The sequence below is a fragment of the Pseudophryne corroboree genome, chromosome 2 (genome assembly GCF_028390025.1).
Source record: "Pseudophryne corroboree isolate aPseCor3 chromosome 2, aPseCor3.hap2, whole genome shotgun sequence".
Lineage (NCBI taxonomy): Eukaryota > Metazoa > Chordata > Amphibia > Anura > Myobatrachidae > Pseudophryne > Pseudophryne corroboree.
The window spans coordinates 405029920-405051203 of NC_086445.1; the positions used below are offsets into that span (position 1 = coordinate 405029920).

The 21284-nt window shown below is 38.5% G+C and overlaps 1 long non-coding RNA gene across 1 annotated transcript in view; it reads right to left on the minus strand.

Moving 5' to 3' along the window:
* The window catches only part of LOC135050837 (uncharacterized), a 203377-nt gene extending 188817 nt beyond the window's left edge, over nt 1–14560 (minus strand). The window contains exon 1 of the long non-coding RNA XR_010241864.1: nt 14404–14560. This is a non-coding gene — a long non-coding RNA (uncharacterized LOC135050837). The remainder of the gene's footprint in view (nt 1–14403) is intronic.
* Between the last annotated feature and the right edge of the window lie 6724 nt (nt 14561–21284).

Consider the following 21284-nt stretch of genomic DNA (forward strand, 5'->3'; position numbering starts at 1 on the left):
CAGTAAGCTACTATAGTAGTATGTATCAAGAAGAAAGAAAAAAAAAACACGGGTAGGTGGTATACAATTATAATATTATATATATATTAATTATATACAATTATATATATATATATATATATATATATATATATTAATTAAACTGGTGGTGATTATTAAACTGGTGGTCAGGTCACTGGTCACACTATCAGCAACTTGCAAGTAGTACTCCTAAGCATACAATCACAATATATATTATACTGGTGTGGCACTCTGGCAGCAAAAGTGTGCACTGTACGTTATATGTAGTATGTACTCCTGAGTCCTGAGTCCTGCTCTCAGACTCTAACTGCTCCCCACTGTCAGTGTCTCCCCCACAAGTCAGATAATACAATACAGTCACACTATCTATCACTTCACTTCAGCAAGTACTAGTAGTAGTAGTAGTACTCCTTCTAATGCTCCCCAAAAATACTACTGTGTCTCTCTCTAGTGAGACTGTCTCACTCTCTTCTCGAATCTCTATAAATGGAGAGGACGCCAGCCACGTCCTCTCCCTATGAATCTCAATGCACGTGTGAAAAATGGCGGCGACGCGCGGCTCCTTATGTAGAATCCGAGCCTCGCGAGAATCCGACAGCGTGATGATGACGTTCGGGCGCGCTCGGGTTAACCGAGCAAGGCAGGAGGATCCGAGCCTGCTCGGCCCCGTGTAAAAAACCCTGAAGTTCGGGCGGGTTCGGATTCCGAGGAACCGAACCCGCTCATCTCTAGTAGTTATGCTTAGTTGCCCAGTACTTGTCCTATATTGTATTCAACTGTAAGTCACTGTTTTCCTATTTTTTATGTGCATTTGTACTCTGTAATTGGGCGCTGCGGAACCCTTGTGGCGCCATATAAATAAAGGATAATAATAATAAAGAGAATTTGGGTGGGGCTCACTGCAGCCCCACCTCCTTTAATTGTCTCCTTGTTTCCAGGCAGCAATGGTGAGCGATAACTAGGAATGCCCACTCCTCTCTGCTGACTGATCTTCTTGCAGGACAGGATTTAGAAGACCTGTGAGAAATGTAACTGGGTAGATAAAGAGTTTTATACAGCTATATACAGTAGTTAACCTTCCTGTGCCAATATATAATAGAATAGAAATAGAGAACATATAGTACATTTTTTTTATTGTATAAATCTTTTTTTTTTTTTAAATTGTCCAACATTGTTGATTTCCTTATTTTCTGCAGCATACTGGGTCAGAATTAAATAGCTCTTATTTTCCTTAAAAAAATATTTAATAACATTTTTGAAAACACTTGCTTTATACATTGAAAAAGAAAAAAGCTTGATAAAATTCTCAATATTACATACTGTATTGGCACAGGAAGGTTAACCATATGACTTTATAAAACTCTCTGTCTCCCTAGAAAAAATATTAGCTAGTGTATTGGTTAAGTTAAATATATATATACAGGTTGAGTATCCCTTGTCCAAAATGCTTGGGACCAGAGGTATTTTGGATATCGGATTTTTCCGTATTTTGGAATAAGTAGATACCATAATGAGATATTATGGTGATGGGACCTAAATCTAAGCACAGAATGTATTTATGTTACATATACACCTTATACACACAGCCTGAAGGTCATTTTAGCCAAGATTTTTTATAACTTTGTGCATTAAACAAAGTGTGTCTACATTCACACAATTCATTTATGTTTCATATACACCTTATACACACAGCCTGAAGGTCATTTAATACAATATTATTAATAACTTTGTGTATTAAACAAAGTTTGTGTACATTGAGCCATCAAAAAACAAAGGTTTCACTATCTCACTGTCACTCAAAAAAGTCTGTATTTCGGAATATTCCGTATTTCGGAATATTTGGATATGGGATACTCAACCTGTATTTATATATATATATATCACTATAGTGATAGTGTAGGACCTGCATGAAGGTCGGGTACCTTGGCGATTGGTTTGCAGGCTTCCGTGCATTGGCCAATTCACTAACTAAACCCCCATCATCTATTTATTGATGTTGTGAGGATAAGTGAGCTTGCTATGGTGAGTGCTGAATTTTCTGTTTATGTATGTATATATATATATATATATATATATATGGGGTGGCGAGTGCTGTGGTTTTTATATTTGATTGTATATATATATATAGTAAAACAAATTGCTGCGGCACTCAGGGTCTTATGAAGAACGATATGTATTGCTTGTCAGTCACATCAAAAAGCGCACCAACGTTTCGGGGAGTTCAACACCTTTGTCAAGGTGTAGGTGAAAGAAGGTATATGTATATATATACTGTATATATTTTTTAAATTGTTCAAACTGTTAAAGATGAGAATAAAATGGCAAATTTACAGGGTAGCAACTGGCAGGACAATGTAAAAAAAAGACATTATTGCAAAAATACTGTAGATAACAATCAATCAAATTGTTTTCCAAACTAGTTTAAAAGGTCATTAATTTATGATTCTCAAACTACAGTATATTGTACTTGGAACCACAGAGCCAAACCTTTCACACACAGTACTCCGTATTTTAATGACTAATACTGGTGGTAATATTACCTTGATATAGAAAATATACATTGTACAACCAAATGCTGCCATGCCTATATACATTAATTTCTGTACATGTATAGAGACAAACATTTAATTAGAAGAGTTTATGTAGAAAGTTGTATTTTTGTTTAACATAAAACATGTTTATATATTATGTTTGATTTGTATATAGAATAGTGTAATCTATCTTCATTGTTTTTTGGCTTTGCTCTGAAAATATCACACACTTGGGAGAATGAATCGCTCACTCTGCCAAATGGCTAGTAAGTGCCAAAATAATCCCAGTACTAAGTAATATAGCCCTGAGGCAAAGTTAAAAAGGCATTAATGCACAGAGCCAGTTGTGTATACTATAGTGTACTGTAGTTAGTGCTTCAATAGAAAGCCACAATAGTAAATAATACAGATGGATGGTCATATACTGTTGATAGATCTCTAATCATGAGGTGCATTCTATTTGAAATAGAGGTACTGTACAGTAAGAGGGAAAAACAGAGAGATGTAAGAGTCATCAGAGATCCTAGTGGATACAGCGAGAAGGTAAGGAAAGGAAAGTCCTAATAAATTAAACATTTTGAGGGAGATTTATCAAATCTTTGAGAGAGATAAAGTGAAGTTGCCCAATAGCAATCAGTCAGCTCCTTTCTAGCACATCCTGTAAAATGACAGTTACTGTAGAACTTGTTCGTTTGCTACCGAGAACTAGTCCCCTTTGGGGGTCACAGAACAGTGAAAAGAACTTTATCAGTGAGACCAGGGCTTTTAACTGCTTCCTCCTATTCATGAAAGGTTTACCATAGAGAAAAACATTTCTCCAGTGATGCCCTTGATGAGGGTGGATATCACTTTCTTATACAGCAGTATGTGGAGAGCAATTCACAGAATCACAGAATGCTCAGCTCAAAATAAGTTCCCCATCTCAGGATAGCATGTAGAGCCTGCTGAGGAGAGAAGAACAGGGAAGACTGCTATACCTTGCCTCCTCCCTGTTCTCCTAATCCCCTTCTCTGTCATTGACCAATCAGAGCATGGCACAAACCTTTCCAAATCCACCATAAAACAAGAGGACCACAGCAGGAGACCGGTTTGCTGGAGCCCTCATTATCAGATCACTTTGTTGGAAGGGTAAGTATTAATGTATTGCTACTTTCAACTACTACATATCATATCAAAATGATGTGATATACTGTATAGTGAAAAGTAACAGTTCTATAATGCAAGCCTACATGAAAAGACCCCTTTATCTCTCCCATAGTTTCCTTTGTCGGTGTGAAAGGAGCTTAGATAAAACATGAAACTATTGAGCCCCTCAAGTGCCTTTTCATAATTAAAAACTAGACGTTTTTTCCAGTGTTTTACTCTTCAGATTGAAATCTATTAACACAAATAAAATATACAGAGTCAATTATGAATATATGATATTATATTAATAATTGTAAACCTGTCAGTCAGAGATGCGGTTTTTGAAAGTGACACATATACAGGGTGCACTTTAATTAGATGTAATGAGGACTCAAAGGTGGGCTTCCTGTATGGTTCTGCAACAGCCACAAGATTACAATTTCCTGTTTTAACAAGCAACAAACACTAATGCTAGTCATCAAGGGGGACTCAGCATAACCTGTTAATAAATTGCCTCCAGTTATAATCCTAATACTAACAAAGTGTCAGAGAAAGGAGATGTGTAAGACCACACACACCAATCACAGCATACAGTCTACTTCCAATATCTGTCCAAAGCAAGATACAAACAAATTAACACCTCCAAACTCAAGTACTAACACATACAACAAATACACATACATTCACACACAAAGGAAACACAAGCTCTGACCTTTCTCAGGCTCACAACATGTACGTAGGACCTGCTTCATCACCACTTATGAAAACCTCTTTGCTGATCTGTAACTTGACCTTTCCTTTCCTTTTTGCTCTCCAGTCCCATATGCTTTCCTTCTTAAGAATATCAACTTCCAGCAGCAGAGAGGCCCAAGCCTTGGCCTAACTATAAGCATAATGACTTTTGTCATGTGATACGGTAATCTCTGTATTTAAAAGGGTGACAGAGAGATTTTATTAAAAGTCTCCTCTTGTTGATGTAGGGTCATCCTGGTGGCTGACCACAAAGGCGATATAGCTAACTTCAATCACTACAAGTACCAGTGAGGGCCTACATGAATATCAGTATGGTGTAGGTAAATGAAAAGCTGAAGAAAACAAGGTCTATTAGATGAGTGCTCTAAAGTACAGTAGTATGGAGGCAATTGCTTTTTTAAAACTTTTCAACAGACATCTCCCACAGGTTATCTTTAAACTGTATATATATATATATATATATATATATATTTATTTATATACTAGCTGAATACCCATGCGTTGCTGTGGGATGAGGATGGTAAATTAGAATTATAGTTATTTGTTATTTTACGTTGGTTAAAGATGTAGTATATAGGCATATCTTGCTTCCCTGAGGCACTTTGTGTAGTGGCCAGATCCCTTTTTGCTCTTCCCGCTATACAACTCTCAGTCTGTGGCTTCCTGTTGCCTCCATTCCCCTCCTCACATTATGTCAGTGTGCAATTATTGATTTGTTTACAGTTTTTTATATAGTGCAGCACATTGTCTATCTCCTGATATATTCTGTGCTGCTGGGGGACCGTGCTACTTCCACTATCTAACTCTCAGTGTGTGGGTTCGTGCTACCTCCATTACCCTCCTCACATCATGTCACTGCCCCTGTCACATGCAGCCCTGTCATCACTGACATATCATGCATGTCCTGATATAGTCTGTGCTGCTGGGCCACCCCTAGGGGTGCAAGCGGTGTTCAACCCCCACAGAGTTTGGTCCCAGATTGTAAGTTAGATGTGTACCAAGTTTGGTGTAAATTGCTCCAGGCATTCCAGAGTTATGCTGTCTGCTGAATAACTCTGTGCTGCTGCCTCACCCTTAGGTTTGCTAGGGGTGTGTTTCCCCCACAGTGTTCGTACCCAGATTGTAAGTTATATGTGTCCCAAGTTTGTTGTAAATTGGTCCAGGCATTCTGGAGTTATGCTGTCTCCTAAAATACTGTGTGCTGCTGTCCCACCCCTAGGGGTGCTAGGGGTGTCTAACCCCCACAGAGTTTGGTCCCAGATTGTAAGTCAGATGTGTACCAAGTTTGGTGTAAATTACTCCAGGCCTTCCACAGTTATACTGTCTGTTCACATACTCTGTGCTTCTGTCCCACCCCTAGGGGTGCTAGGGGTGTCTTACCCCCACAGTGTTTGATCCCAGAGTGTAAGTCATATATGTACCAAGTTTGGTGTAAATTGCTGCAGGCAATCCAGAGTTATGCTGTCTGCTGAAATACTCAGTGCTGTTGCCTCACCCTTAGGGGTGCTAGGGGTGTCTTCCCCGCACAGTGTTTGTTTCCAGATTGTAAGGCATATGTGTACCAAATTTTGAGTACATTGCTCCAGCAATTCAGGAGTTATGCTGTTTCCTGATATACTCTTCTCCTTTTTTGCTCTATCTATCTATCTATCCATCTATCTATCTATGCAAAAAGAAACAAGGCGGCACTCGAAGACTTTCAAACAGCGGGAGGTGTGACGTAGGGAGGTCAGGAAGGAGCTTGACTCCGGAAGCCCTTTCAGCACTGCCGCGGGGACCCGTGGCTACCCGGTGTCCTCGAGATCTGGGGAAGGGATGATTTAAGGTGAGCACTATTGTATTCTTGTCTCTGTGTTTGATTATGTGAAGTCCGACGAGTGCTATCTTCTGGATTTGGTATATATATATATATATATATATATATATAGCAATACCGTTCTTGTAGAGAGGGGTATAGATCCATCCACTCCCAAAGTATAAAGAACAGGCGGCACTCCAGGGTCTTGGTGAAAAATCAGTGTATTGAAACAAAATCAATAAAGTTAGTGGCACATTGCGCCAATGTTTTAGCACCGCGCAGGGCGCTTTTGTCAAGGCTGTGTGCAAGTGATGCACATCACTTGCACACAGCCTTGACAAAAGCGCCCTGCGTGGCGCTGAAACGTTGGCGCAATGTGCCACTAACTTTATTGATTTTTTTTCAATACACTGATTTTTCACCAAGACCCTGGAGTGCCGCCTGTTCTTTATACTTTGGGAGTGGATGGATCTATACCCCTCTCTACAAGAACGGTATTGCTATACATTGGATTCTAGGAAGGCACCAGGGCAGTTGTTGATTTATGGGAGTGCCGACCTCACCAGTTTTGTATATATATATATATATATATAATGTTGCAATCAAGCAACTGGCTGAAGACACGTCATCCATGAGATGTCTGCCAGCAACCATTCTACATTGAAAATACAAGTGCACACTCTGGTCCCACGTCTAGTACCAGTATGTAATGCACACTGTTACAAAAACATGTGCCTAATATACAGTAATATGTATGTGTGTGAGGGTGCTGCATGCAGTACCAGTTAGATACACAGCAGTATAGATAACGTACATTGAAAGTATAGGCACTGATCTATTGAAAACACATATTGTTAAAACATATTACTAATATACTACTTTTCATCTACTTGCTTATATAAATACAAGTATATACTAACATTTCTATAAACAATGTATTGTGGGGTGGGTGGGGGTTGACAAGATTATATTCAATAAATGAAAAGGATATACTGTAGAAACACAATGCAATACTAGTTCAGACTATGGGTGAGCGTCGGGCCATTTTTGGGGTTTTGTGTTTTGGTTTTGGATCTGGATCTCCTTCATGTTTTGGATCTGTATTGGTTTTGCCAAAACCGCTCTTGCAGGTTTTGGTTTTGGATCTGGATTTTTTGGGGAAAAAAATCTTAAAAACAACTAAAACAACAGAATTTTGGGGTGCTTTTGTTCCTACAGTATTATTAACCTCAATAACATTAATTTCCACTCATTTCCAGTCTATTCTGAATACCTCATAATTTTGTTTTCATCCAGTTTAGGCCAAAAGGTTGCACCGAGGTAGCTGGATGACTAAGCTAAGCAACAGCAGTAGGCAGCAAACACGTGGCAGTTAACAATATACTGTATTTTTGAATGCTGTAATTATCTGTTAAAATTATTTTAAAATTAGGATCAAGTTCTTCTGTTCCTCAAAGATATCTTTAAGATGGAGAAGGTTCGCTAATCATCTGTTAAAAATTATTTTCAAATTAGGATTAAGTTCTTCTGTTCCTCAAAGATATGTTTGACATGCAGAAGGTTAGTTATTTTAATTTCATTTAAATTTAGTTAATATATAATTATTATTAGTAATATTTATTTAAATTAATCACAATGTGGTGATAAAAAGAATTATGAAAATAGGGCAATAAGTTATAACATAAGAATATAAGATACAGACACAGCAGCCCGAAACGGTCGGAGCACACCTGGATGTATACTGGGAGGACACAGCAGAAAATATAAAAATAAATATGTATTTTATTTTGGGTGGACTGACAGAAAACCCCTAGTTGGACAGAGCAGCTGCAGTCCCCGGATGTGTACTTGGATGACACAGCACAAATATAAATTTAAATCAATATATATATATTATTTTTTCACAATCTGCAGTTACAGTGTCGCACAAATGACTCAAAAATATGTTTTTTTTTATATCACACATCGATGGTTACAGTGTCCAACAAATGAGTCAGAAATATATATTACACACTGCGGTTTAGCTTCAACAACAGCGTTGCACAATACGTGTGTGAGTAGGAAATAATATACTGAGTCTTACCAGCCATGTCACAGTACTTTTGAAAATAAAATTAAAATTGTATAGTACACTGGGGTACAGCACAAACAAACAAAAAATAAATATGTATATATATATATATATATATATTTATATATATTTATATAATTATAATTGTAGGATTTTTGTTTTTAGCTGTTATTATTTTAGTTTTACACTGGGGTGGAGCCCCTGGAAGGATGGACAGATCACCCCTTTCAGGTACAGCAGGCCGAATGCAGCCCTTTCTTTAGATACAGCAGGAAAACAGAGCACCCCTTTCAAATACTGCAGACAGAGAGAGCACCCCTTTCAGATACAGCAGAGAGAGAGAGCACCCCTTTTTCAGATACAGCAGACAGGGATTGCACCCCTTTTTCAGATACAGCAGACAGACAGAGCACCCCTTTCAGATACAGCAGACAGAGAGAGCTCCCCTTTTTCAGATACAGCAGACAGAGAGACCACCCCTTTTTCAGATACAGCAGATAGAGCACCCCTTTTTCAGATACAGCAGACAGACAGAGCACCCCTTTCAGATGCAGCAGACACAGCACCCACCCCACACCAAACAACACATTATAGAGACAGACACGTCCATCCAGTATACTCTCCACAGCTGGAGTGAAGATGGAGCCGATGCACGGGGACTCATATAGAATCCAAAACCCACAAGACGTTCAGACTTTGGAATCCAAGTAAGGAGGGAAGTCCCGAGCCAGACTTTTGGCCTCTCTTTGGGATCCGGGTAAGGTGGGAAGTCCTGAGCCAGACTTGGATCCCAGCTTGGATTGCAATGTTTGGGCGGATTAGGTTCCCCGAGAACCGAACCCTCTCATCTCTAGTTCAGACTTTTTTTTGCAAACAGCAACTCCATACCTCCCAGCTATACCAATTTTGGCGAGACAGTCCCATTTTTCTGACACCACTGTCTGCTGCCCCACTCGCAAGGTGCAGTGTCCTGTGGTAGGATGAGGAGCAATTGGAGGATCCTCTCTCAGCATCTATTCACCAGGATAGAGGGACTGGGTGCATGACCAGCAGCTCAGAGAGCTCTGGGCATACCCCCTCAGTGATGGAAATGTGGGTGTGGCTTATGATTACGGCACCTCCTATGAGGCCAAGGCACACACCCCTAATTTCAGGAGCAGCTAACCCTCTTCCAGCCTGTGTAGAGCTGGGAGGTATGCAATTCTCTTACATTTCCGCATATGATTTGGGTATTATATGTAAAGACTAATACACTGTTCAGTACTACACAGTGGGCCTTGTTTTAGGTTTAGTAGCAAAACAAAAAAGCACACTAATGGGCAAAACCATGTTGCACTGCAGGTGGGGCAGATGTAACATGCGCAGAGAGAGTTAGATTTGGGTGGGGTGTGTACAAACTGAAATCTAAATTGCAGGGTAAAAAGAAATCAGCCAGTATTTACCCTGCACAGAAACAATATAACCCACCCAAATCTACTGTAACTCTCTCTGCACATGCTACAGTATGCCCCACCTGCACAGCAATATGGTTTTGACCATTAGTGTGCTTTTTTGTTTTTCTAACAAACCTGAATAACCTCCAATATTTGCAGTTCTACAAGAAATGTGCACTTGAAAAAACTTTTTTTTTTTACTTTAAGAACATGTGGCTTACAACTGCAAAGAATTCCCCCCACTCAGGGCTCTCAGCACACATTTCTCTGGCCCCTGATGCTCCTCCTGTGATTGGGGCTGAAAGAAACTACAGCAAGATTTACACCCCCCCCCCCCCCCCTGCTGTACTCACAGCTGTGCCAACATCTTCACACTCCCATTAACCCTTTAGGCACTAACCTGGGGCAGAGTCAGAATTTTAGACCCCCCTCATCATTCCCTGGGATCTGCCTGCTTTTAAGGAAGGTTCTATGAAACCATGAATCTTTGGTGCCAATCTACTGTAGAATGCATAATGGGCAATAGCCCTACTCACAATGACAGTGTAGTATACAGTGTTTACAGGGCAGGTGCAACTATTTCCATTTTGGCATTATTGTTTTCGCCAATTGAGTCGAGGTCACAGATTTCCTTAAATGGAATTTCATCACTATTTTTAATAAATACTAGAGTTAAATGGGTATTTTAATCAGGGCTGCCCTCAAAGTAGAACTACTAGGACTGCAGTCCTGGGCACAGCACTCTGACAGAGAGGGGAGCCTGACCCACACCTACTGCCTTCTCTGCTTCTATTGCCCACACTGCTCCTATTACCAGCACCACTCTACTGCCTGCAACTCTTCTAGCGGCTGCACTGTTCCTACAGACCACCTACCCACACCAGTCCTACTGCCTGCCCACTTCTACACCCGCCTCCTCCTACACCTGCCCACTCCTACTGCCCGCTGGCCTTTAAAGGGTCAGCAGTGTCCCATAAGTGATCCTCAGTGCAACACAGCAGCTGGAGAGAAGTGAATCAGAGACAGGTCAATAAGATCAGCAAAAGGAACACAGCAGCAGGGATCACCCATGGCAGCTCAGGAATGGACAACAGACTCAGCAGGTCACTGTGGTAGATGTCCCATGGAGTATAGGCAGGTGGGTTCAAGATTGGGAGATGGCAAAACACTGCCAGTGGGGACACACCAACAGAGAGTTGGGCCTGCAACACTTTTATTTTGGCTATGGGGGTCTTGCCTATTTTGTCAGTCCTGGGCTCCACAATTTCTCATGGCAGCCCTGATTATAATTAACATTCATATTAATACAGTATGTTATGTATCTGCTAATCTAGAATGTAAATGATACTATGTTATGCATGACAGGCCTCATGCAGAGTTGGGAGCAAGGCAAAAAAGAAAAAGGAGCAAACTTACACCTTAATAAAACCAGGTTGCAGTTTAGGGGGCCAAACTTATAATGAGCAAACAGATTTAGAGTAAAGAAGGAAGTATCCAAGTCAAACCTGTAGCTTAATTCTATGTTTCAGTGTAAAAGCAGAGCTGTACTATATTTGCTGTATGCTAAATCAGGCCTGCACGGTAAAAACGAGGAGGAGGGAGATGGGTGATGAGCTGTTCAGCAATATTTGTGAGGTTCTAAAAATTTTTTATTTTTAAGCCTTATTGTGTCTAAACTGGAACTACACAAGAAAATTCCCTCTGTCTCCTTTTCAGTCTCACTCTCTTGCGGACTCTCTCTCTCTCTCTCTCTCTCTCTGTCTCTCTCTCTGGCTCTCTTCCTGAAATCATAGTATACAGTATTTTCTGTGTAAACAGGAAGTGTTTTGCATGTTGTTTGCATTATACTATATACTCATATGGGAACCATTTAAAAAGTTTTACAAACAATTGTTAGCATGTGTGCTGTCTTCATTGCTAATTTAAATGAATATATGATATGCAGCCTTTACCTAATACCTAATACCTAATGCAAAGGGTCCTTTATTACTTTTAAGACTTTGCTAAAGTTATGAATTGTTCACTTGTCAATCCACTTCAGCCTATAAAATGTATATTTTAAAAAAGGTTTCTCAAAGAAAAAAAAAACTATAATTGACAAGTATGATTTAGACCTGTTACTGTGTTCATGTGCGCAACAATGTGTCAAGCATTCTGATTGGAAAATAACCAAAATTGCACAGTCCTGCATGTCACTTTACCATGCATATGCTGTAGTGGGATGCAAGACTAACATGGTCAGATGATGTTCATCTGTAGGACTCCAAATACTTCTGGCTGTAAAAGCAGGTTGGGAAACCCAGATGTGTGTCTATGTACAGTATGTCAGTTTTTGGATTAATTTTTTGCCAAAAGTCTTGAGCAAAACCAATCTCGTTTTTTCAGAAAGACAATTCGGTGCAATTCTTTAGTTTCATTATTTTATTATTAATATAGGTAGGTATTTATTTGTAGTAAGTGGTTGTGTGAAAATGCAGAAAACAATGGGAAGCTAAATAATTGTGTTCTTGCTGAATGTAACACCATCATTTAGCTATGATAGATGATAGATAGATATTTATGCGGGTATCCGGTCTCTAGGTCGACAGTAACTAGGTCGACAGTGTTTTCAGGTTGACAGAGTCTCTAGGTCAACATGTTCTAGGTCGATAAGTCTGAGCATGTGCGTTTATATATATATATATATATATATGTATATAACATATGTGGACAGAGCAAGACAGAGGAAGATGTAATATACTGTAAGAGCACATTTAACATTAGAATATTTACACAATTTTTTTTACATTATTTCTGCTATAAGTACATTATACAGTGTAATATATTCAATTTTATTTAGTAGGAACGCTCTGAAAATGTTTGAGAAAATTTTAAAGGTGTTATTGCACTTTATGCAAATATTTTAAATGTACTCCCATCTAGTGAGTCATGAGAAAAACAACTGGAAATTATTTTGTCTAGTCATGACTACTTTTTATAGGCCCCACTTCCTTCACATATGTTGTACCCATGATCCTCTGATTCCTAATTGCAGCTATGCATTTTTACAGTATATTTGGAAATTTTTAATATAAGCGAAGTACCTAGAGATATTCTGCTTTGTTTTATTTAACTTTTTTAGCCATATTTGATCGGCCTTAATAAACACATACATGGGTAGCAAATTGATAGCCAATTTTTTTTGTAAATAATAGTGCAAACAATAATCTATTATATTTTAAATTGTAATTCATCTGCACTAGTTTTAAACAACAAACAAGCAAACTATCAATTTAGATGTCTATGAGACAAAGTCATTATTACATGAGTCATTAGTGTTTGGTGCTTGTTTGATGCATCTTTGCACTGCTATTTTGCATCCTGGGAGGTCCCCAAATTAAGTATGTAAATATTATATTGTATGGTTGTTAATATTATTATTATTATTATTATTATTATTATTATGATTATTATTATTATGATTATTATTATTATTATTATTATTAACAAGAATAAGAAACATTTCATAAACTTATATATACCATGTACACACACACACACACACACACACACACACACACACACACACACACACACACACGCACATACAGTATAGTATTTGCATTCAGTATTTGAATCATGTCCTGAATGTTCAACCAGTCTGCTGTAGTGAGTAATGCATGTTGCTATTTCATGTCTATTCATTGCTATGTGTAGTTTCAAATTTAAAATTAAGTATACAGTTCTATTCAGAGACCTGTTACAACAATGATTAATTATTTCACCTCCTTAGCATGTTAATGGTATATTGTATATATAAAGTGCTACACATTTAATTTGTCTTGTTTGCTTTTGTACCAGTTTCTAGGATCATCAGACATAATGTAACTTGTAACCATGTCTAAATAGTAAACATAGAACTGGGGATTATTTTCCTTCTGCCCATTGCATAAAATATCCAGATCAAAGAAAATTACATTCTGTGGTCGTGTAAGCCTTATTCTTTATCTTGTTATTGCTTCATATGTTTGCTCATTGTGATTTTTCACTTCATAAAATCTTTAGTAAATTACGATGACAAAAATAGCACCCTGAAAACATTAATTCAAATTCAGAGCTAAAAATTTTACACCTTTAGTTAACATAATAAAATAAGATATTAATAATGATTTCAACAAATATATTGTGCAGAATAAGTTTTATTTGACATTTGCAATTAATTAATTTATTATATTATTGCATTCATTTTGTTTAAATATAAAATATTTAGATTACTTGCATGAAAATATGTTTCTTTTGTTTCAAGAAAAGGGAGAATTTTCTATGTACTAATGTAATTCATGACAAGAACCTCTATTTTCAGCATGTGTACAGTATCTCTATTCAATTAAACAAGTGTAGGCTATAAATGAGCGAGAAAATTAATGTGAAACAAATCCAAATACACTATGTATAATCAATTGTGTAAAACAAAAGGAAAATATAATCCCATACAGTAAAGGATTGAGTAAACGTATTCCAAAGCATGGAATTGGGGTCCAGTCAGTCACAGCTCTGTTCTGCAGGTAGACCATCAGCAGGCAAAGAAAAAGACTGAGAGAAAACACAGGACGTGGGTCTGATGCCTGCGAGCATTAACACTATGGTTGTGAATCCTCAAATCACACATCGGCCATGCAAAACAGGACATACCTTTCTGGCTTGCTGCTTCTGTTGGCTGAAACAAAGCAGTCCCATTCTCAGCGGGAGGCCAAGTCAAAATGAAATTTTATTTAGTCTGCACTTTCTCCCAGATCAGGTTTCGGAATGACTGCTCTCGGAGATAGCCTCGTTGTGGGTGATGCATGCTTTGCATATGAAATGCCAGTGACAAAAAAAAAAAAACTATACATAAAAACTCTCCTCATAAAACTGCATATTATGTGACCAGGAGATGAAGACAATCACAGGCTGTACTCATACTGGGGACATATTTTCTACCATGGGGACTGTTTATAAAGCAATGTAAAGTATAGCTAGAATATCAAATTTAAAAGAAAAGTTTTAATCAATATATTAATATTGCTTAACTTGGAACCTTCATATCTCTGGGAATAAATATAACAGTAATGAACATGAAGAACAACCATAAAAGTGTATTTCTAAAAATAATGTCATAAGCAATAGTTAAGTGTGTTGGGCATATTTTATATTATTGACTTACAGTACTAAAGTCTGTACTTTTAGTGTACTGGGTTTGTTATTATACCTCTCACTCATATTATTGGCTATCAAATTGCAGCATAACGTGAGATGCTGGAAAACAAGTACAAGTGGCAGCATCTTTCTCACTGATTCTTTTCTATTAAGTTTGATGTTTGTTCAATGAAAATATATTTTTTTATCTCTTCAGAGGTGATAGTTTATGATGGCGCATTTTATAATATGTTATTCACTTTACTGCATTTCCCATTTACTGTCATTTAACATTTAATCACTGTTAAAAAAGAACAGTAATGTCTTAGAAAATAAAAATGTTAGCAATTTCTTGTCAAACAATAATTTTACTTTCATTGAATCTAAAAAAAAAATGACACTATTAAAACACATTTTCAAAATGCTGATTCATGCCATGTAAATGATCAGACAGGCTGGAGTGCATTTACATTTCCTGCAGGGTAAAGACATGTCATGTCAACTCCAAATACTGTGGAGCATACTGTGTATTAAATAAATAGAAATCATCTTTACTGTACTTTTGTTCTCTGAAATAAACAAGGATTTTCAGAGTTCATTACAGTAAACAGAGTTAGAGCACAGCATGCAGAAAAGAAAATGAGTACAATTGAGACATAAAACATAAAAAATACACTTTAATGTTAAGCATGCTTCTTTGTGGAGTGCTAGGCCACTTCAAATCAAATCTAGCATAAATCATTTAAAAACAGAAAAAAGCATAAATATAACTCAGTGCTCAATATAATCATATGTTCTTGTTAGGATTCTAATGTTCAAAATGGTAAAACAAAAATGATAATGAACAGCTGCAGGTCAGCTTGCTAAGCTATGGAGTGTAAATGGGGTCCCAAATTTACATTTTAAGGTTCAAAATCTAAATAACACTGCAATGCTACATTGTCTAACAGAGGAAACAGTTTCTCTTATATGGTTCTATTAGCTCAACTCAGATCTTGAAGTTGTGTTTATATTACTTCTGAGTAAGGTGTCGTCAAACACATGGAGAGAAGTCTTAAAAAAATAATGGTCAAAAAAAGGTTTTGCCCACTTTTTTTTGTTATTCCTATAGATAGTGTCACATTGCTGAAAACACATTTATTTCTTAACAGTTATTTATATAGATCATACATATTATGCACTGCTTTACAGATAATACAGTATTTAGTCATTCACATCAGTTTATGCCCAGTGGAGTTTACAATCTACAGCATATTCCTTAACACATGGATACACATATATGCTAGGGTTTATTTTTTGTCAGAAGCTACTGTAAGTAACCTACCAGTATGTTTTAAAGAGTGTCTGGAGAAAACACATGCAAACACATGAAGACCATACAAACTCCACACAAATTTTGCTTTGGTCAGGAATGTAACTAATAATCTTAGGCAGTAACACAAACCACTATGATAACTGTCCTAATGGGTATTTATTTCTCAATAGTTGAAAAATGGCAATTTGCTAAATTTGCATAGTGAAATAATAAATCATGACTGGATGTAAGCAAAACTAAAGTTATAATCTACATACACCTTCAGTTAAATTTGTGGTAAAGTATACAGTTTGTAATTGCTGACCTTGTTGTATGCAAGTCACATTTTTCTTTGTACTGTTACTCCCACATAATTGATGGCTATTCCTGTATGAGAGATGATTTACCATAAATCTATTTTTGCACTGGACAGTGCCAAGAATGGCATAACGGTTGTATATACCAACTTTCAATATTTGTCATTATAGAGTTTAAAAGTAATTAAAATCAACTTCAAATTGTCAACTGTTATTATGCTACATTGCTGTGAATATAATAAATTTGCCGTAATCAATATGCAGTATCTTTCTTTAGTAATATAGTAATATGTCTTCAACAACCTACTGTCCTTCTATATTGTGTCATACTATACGTGCCAATAGTTCCATTTTCGGCAATATATTACGTTTGGGAAAAAAGTTAGAAAGGACTGCACAGAACTAACTGAGGTATGGTCCAATATATAAATTATAGAATAAAGTCTGCGTTTTTATGAACATCGCCACCAAATTAATCTACAATGGTATTGCTATAAAAATATTTGAAATACCAAATATAAATGTCAAAATGTCTTTCAAGAACATAATCTATAAATGCAGCCAAATAAATGTATTTGTAAATACATTATGCTCTCTCTCTCTCTCTCTCTCTCTCTCTCTCACTCTGTGTATATATATATATATATATATATAAAACATACAGTATGTGCTTGTGTATGTGTGCCTTTAAGTTGTTTGCTGAGAAAGCATTATAAAGCTATGGGGTATAAACGGTGTCCTGAATTTACGTGTCAAAACTCAGGATCAAAATAACTCTCAGGCAACTTCAAGAGAACGTTTAGCTATAATATTTTATTCTTTAGACTTACTTAGCTATTGAAGTTGTGTTTATATTATCCATGTGTGTAAACATTTGTGTGCACTGGATAAGATGCCACTAAACACGGGATATGTGAGAAATGTAATATCCTGTGCGATGTAAGCATTGTGCGATTTTGGTGAGCCTTCTTGATATTGTAAAGCAGTTTGGCTTTGCCTTTTAAATTATTGCTGCTTTAAAACATTGGGCAGACCTTTTAGAATTGCACTGATGCGTACATCTCACAGGAGATTACATTTACCCCATTGTGCATAAATAGATCAAAAAATGTTACCCTTATTCTTACTCCTATTGTGGGAGGATTATTTTAGCAAATTCTACATACAGTATTGTAAGTTTTAGAATTTGGCAACTTAAGCCCCTCTATTATTGGGGCCTATTTATCAAATAATATTTGCAGAATATCCCCTGAAAACATGCATTTTTGTTGGGGTTATCTCCATTTTCCATTGCAAAAGCAGCCCCCATTGAATTCTATGGGGACTGCTTTATTGACAAATTGACTATTCCGGAGTCTGGCCACAGTACAGTAGCTAATGCCATTGCAGCCTTTTGATCACTGGACTCCAGTGTGTACAGTGTCAGGCCCAACACCTGTGTGCACAATATCAAGGTATCATTACAGTGTGCAGAGAGGATACCTATCTGGAGTGCCCAAAGGATGTTCCGGCAGTGATCCTGGCTAGCAGGGTGCTGTATCGGGCACCCTGCTAGCCAAAAGCAGGAGCAGCAACAGTGACGTCCGTGGAGTCCTGCACTCTGGGACTAATTCAGACCTGATTGCAAGGGTGCGTTTTTTGCATCCCTGCGATCAGGTAGTTGCCGTCTACAGGGACAGGGGGTAGTCACTGTGCAGGGGTGCAATCGCTTGTGCAGAGAGTTGCACAAAAAAAAGTTTGTGCAGTCTCTGCACAGCTCAGGACTTACTCTTCCACTGCGATAATCTGGCCTGGAGCTAATGTCAGGAACCCTCCCTTCAAACGCCTGGACACGCCTGCGTTTTTACGGACACTCTCTGGAAACGGTCAGTTGACTCCCACAAAAGGCCTCCTTCTGTCAATCTTCTTGCGATCGCTGGTGCGATCCCTTTCATCGTCCATCCCGTCACAGTCCGGCGCTCCCCTTCGCTGGTGGGGCTTTGCACCTGCTCATTGCAGGGCTGGCGCATGCGCAGGTCAGACCCGATTACTGCTGTGCGAAAACGCACAGCAGCGATCGGGTCTGAATGACCCACTCTGTGCGGTGGCCCCAGTCACACACTCTACAAAACTTACTGAAGGATATACTTCCCCCAGCCGGCCCCAGAAACTGAAAATAAATGGATCACATTAGTGGACATTTTACTTTTACACATTGCAGGGAGTGGCTCCGGTCACTGTTGCTGCATGTATGTTTAAACACATCCTACATACTGTACATTGATTGACAGATTATTTTGTTATTGCTCCTGTTGTTGAGTAAATTACTGTAGAATAGTTTAGGGGATGGACTTAACTCCATATACATTTTCCCTTTGACAGGAAATTCATTTTGGAATCCCCACCCTCCCTTATTTGTACATTTTATGTTATGTTTTTTGTTGTTGTTTGTCCTTGATAATCATAATTTCTTTCAGAAGAGGCACAAGTTGGTGGTAAAACTCTGCTTGTCAGTGGGGATAATATGGTTGCTGGACATTTCCCCTTTGATCACGACGAGATCCAGGGGCTGTTATAGTATCGCTCACTTTTATATTTATGTAGTACTTTCACTTAGCCTTCTTGCCACAAATTAATTCATTAATATATTATTATTTTGAATACTAAATGCTGGGACCTCAGCTTTCCAGACTTTCAGCTGTATGTGCTGTCATTTCTAGGCTTAAGTGAGTTATTAGTACTTAGAAGGTTTCAGTGCTTGAGTTTAAGGCCATATACTGCATTATTATTATTATTATTTTTATTTTTATATGATCTAGCATCAACATATTAAACATATTCATACATTTTCATAAGCTTTGTACCATCATATAATTGTATTCAAACACAAGTCTCAACCAATGGTGGCTCCAGAGGTGAGGCTGCAGCGCAGTCCAAAATTCAAATAGGGGGGCCACACGTAGTGCCACTGAGTCCACGCCAGAAATGTTTGGCAGGGTTTGGGATGGCAGTTAGTATATCTTCCCTATTAGAAACAGCCCCACCCCCACATCTCTGGCTGTTTGTTAACAATGTACTGGCTGGTCTGTATTTAACTGGTTAATAATATGCGAAAATAATGCACTAAAGGGGGGTACTGACGGAGAGATCCATGCTGAAAATCTAAGCAATCTGACTAGATTGCTTAGAAGTTAAGCACTGATCTCTCCTTGTGTATGCCCCACAGCGATAGCGCAATCACTGATTCTAGATTGGCCCGCATGCAGGCAGAATCTAGTAAACTCGCTTAGCACATCGCTCATGTGTACGGAATGAGCGATGAGCTATAGCGGTTCCTGTCACTCACCACTCTCCTGTCATTGCCTGATCTGTCCTCTGTCTCTGCTTGATCCCGCCTCTGCCTGGTCCCGCCTCGGCTTGGTCCCGCCTCTGCCTGATCGCTCCTCTGCTTCCTTCAGAGTAGCTCACCATGCAAAATAGCTGCAGTGCAGCAGCACAGTGCAGAGATCTCCTCCAACTTATGGTATGTTTTGGTTAATGGGTGAGTGGGCGGGTGAGCAGGTGGGCAGGCGGCAGGGTCTGCAGATGGACGGACGGATGGGGGGGTGTTATTAATGATGTTTTATGCTTATTGTGGAGTTAATAGAGGCTGTTTTAACAGCAGGGGGATGGGGGGTTATTATAATTATTGTGGGCTATGAGTCTGTATTAACAGCAGGGGGATGTGTTATTATAACCTGGCAGAGTCCACATCAGGGTTGTTGGCCGGAGTAGTAGATGGGGGGCATTTTGGGCCAGTTTTGCACCTTAGATAATTGTGTAGAACACAGCAGGCCAACACAACCCAGTCTATTTTATCCACCCTTAGGCCAATAGCAGGGTGGAAAATTTGGAATCTAGTACTCAAGATCCCAAATGCGTTTTCAACTATGTGGCGGACCCTTGAGAGCTGATAATTGAAAATGCGTTTCTCCTTGGATAAGTTCCTTTGTGGGTAGGGTTTCATGATGTGCTCGTGCAGAGCGAAGGCCTCATCTGCCACAAACACATAGTTCAGGCCGTGCCTGCAGTCCTCAGCTTTCGGGAGGTCCAATTGGTTGCAAAGCAGCCTCTCATAAAATACAGTATCTTTGATTGATTCGCCATCAGATGCACTCCCATTTTTCCCCATATCCACAAATATGAACTCATAGTTAGCATTAACTATAGCCATCAAGACTATGCTATAATAACATTTATAGTTATAATATAGAGATCCACTTTTTGTAGGAGGAGAGATGCAGACATGGTTGCTGTCTATGGCACCTCGGCAATTGAGGAAATTCCAGCGATCCTCAAAATCCTGGGCAATTTCTTTCCACTCCTCTGCTTTAGTGGGAAACTAGAAAGCAAAAGTAGAAATGGAGGCACTTTTGGTGCGGGAAGTCGCTACCAACCAGCGGTCATTATTAAACATTGCAATTAAAAACACATGTAACAGTGAAACTCAAAGTCAGACACGTTACAGCCGGCATTATTATGTGTAAACAGCATGCCCCTTCCTTATGAGAGCTCACCCCTTTTTTTGGAACGAGCCGCATACACCGACCCTTGGTGAAGTAAAGTAAAGTAGGGCAAAAATGTATACTTTGCAGGGGGTGGTGAACTTCCTAGCACTGGCCCTACAGCAGGTCTAAACAATAACTGTCTCTCCAGTTGATGTGAAACTACAAGTCCAAGCATGCCTTTATAAACTTTGGAAACAATATAACTGTGACTACGTATGATAGGACATGTAGTGTTTACAACAACTACAGAGACAAATGGTT